This window comes from Sapajus apella, unplaced genomic scaffold, assembly GCF_009761245.1.
Source record: "Sapajus apella isolate SASKATOON/1434 unplaced genomic scaffold, GSC_monkey_1.0 scaffold83, whole genome shotgun sequence".
Classification (NCBI taxonomy): domain Eukaryota; kingdom Metazoa; phylum Chordata; class Mammalia; order Primates; family Cebidae; genus Sapajus; species Sapajus apella.
Genome location: NW_022437023.1, coordinates 6,156,099 through 6,158,234, shown reverse-complemented (window position 1 = coordinate 6,158,234; position 2,136 = coordinate 6,156,099).

Sequence of the window (2,136 nt, the reverse complement as noted above, 5' to 3'; positions counted from 1 at the left end):
TAATGGTGATTAATAATATCCTATATCTCATGGGATGGTTGAAGATGTGAAATGAGTTAATAGATGTAAAAATGCTTAAAATAGTTTCAGGCATGTAATAAACAGCATCATCTATTATTATTTCTTTAATAATAGTCATCAAATGAAAGAAAATAATATCTGGCTTGGTGAATTTTGAATAAAATTAAAAAGAAAGACATGCTAGGTATTTCAAGTTCTGACCTAAATCACTGAAATAAACTCATGATAGATTTTAACCTATTTGTATCAGATTGAATGCTTTTGGCTACAAGAAACAGAAAAATCAATGAAATCAGATTTAATAATGAAGAAATTAAAAGCTCACGCAATTGGGGTACAGAGGGAAAGTACATTTCAGTTTTCGTTAACACAGTTTAAACAATAATGTCATCAAAATGTGTCAGGCTCTTTCTGTCTGCTTACTCTGAACTCCAGTATTGTTTTTTTTTTTACATTCTACAGCTGGTATTACCCTTGGTTTGAGGATGGGTGTTAGATACAACTAGGACTAGATGCTTCTTGATTTTCATCTGGCAGGAGACACAGAGAGAATGAATCTCCTCCAATGACTGAACAAAATCCTTTTCTTCAGTATCATAGGGGCTACCTGGTAAGGCCAGGTGCAGTGGCTCAGCACTTTGGAAGGCAGAGGCAGGAGAATCTCTTGAGCCCGGGAGTTGGAGATCAGCCTGGGAAACAAAGTAAGATCCCATCTCTACAAAAAAATTTAAAAGTTAGCTGAGCTCAGTGGTGCATGTCTGTGGTTCTAGCTACTTGGGAGGCCGCAATGGGAGAATTACTTGGGCCTGAGATGTTAAGCCTGCAGTGCCATGATCACATCAATGCACTCCAGCCTGGGTGACACAGCAAGACTCTGTCTCAACAAGTAAAAATAAAAATAAAATAATAATAATAGGCTGTCTGGGGTGCTGGTGATGTTCTATTTCTTGACCTGTGCTTGCTTTGTGAAAATCCAATAAGCTGCATAATAATTATTTGTACATTTTACTGTATATATGTTAGACTTCAATTAAAAACAAAAGGTTATCCAGGTGCGGTGGCCCACACCTGTAATCCCAGCACTTTGGGAGGCTGAGGTGGGTGGATCATTTGAGGTCAGGAGTTCAAGACCAGCCCGGCCTACATGGTGAAACCCTGTCTCTACTAAAATTACAAGAATTAGCCGGATGGCAGTGGCGCACACCTGTAATCCCAGCTACTCGGAAGTCTGAGGCAGGAGAATCGCCTGAACCTCAGAGGTAGAGGTTGCAGTGAGCTGAGATTATGCCACAACAGTGCAGTCTGAGTGACAGAGTGAGACCCTATCTCAAAAAAAAAAAAAAAAAGTTTGTTTTTGAAAGGAAACAATTATAAATGGGGAAAAAAAATGAGTAAGAGAAACACTTTCATTTTGTTTTGTTTTTTGAGACAGGGTCTCACTCTGGTCACCCAGGCTGGAGTGCAGTGGCGTAATCTCAGTTTACTGCAGCGGGTAATCTCAGCTCACTGCAGCCTTGACTTCCCAAATTCGGGTGATCCTCTCACCTCAGTCTCCTAAGTATTTGGGAGTACAGGCACATGCCACCATACCTGGCTAATGTTTTGTCTTCTTAGTAAAGATGAGGTTTCACCATATTGTCCAGGCTCCTGGACTCAAGTGATCAGCCCACCTCAGCCTCCGGAAGTGCCAGAATTATAGGCATGAGCCACAGCGCACAGCCAAGAGGAACACTTTTGGTTAGGAGCAAGATGAAGAGTGTTCTGTTATTAGCAATATATAATATTATTTTGCTTTTTAAAAAACGTATGTGGCCAGGCCCGGTGGCTCATGCCTGCAATCCCAGGACTTTGGGAGGCCGAGGCAGGTGGATCATGAGGGCAAGAGATCGAGACTATCCTGGCCAAAATAGTGAAACCCCATCTCTACTAAAAATACAAAAAAAAAAAAAGATTAGCCGGGCATGGTGGCTGAGGCGGAAGAATTGCTTGAACCTGGGAGGCAGAGGTTGCAGTGAGCCGAAATTGCACTACTGTGCTCCGGCCTAATTACAGAGCAAGCCTCCGTCTCAAAAAAAAAAAAAAAAAAAAAAAAAAAAATTATGCAAAAAGACGCTT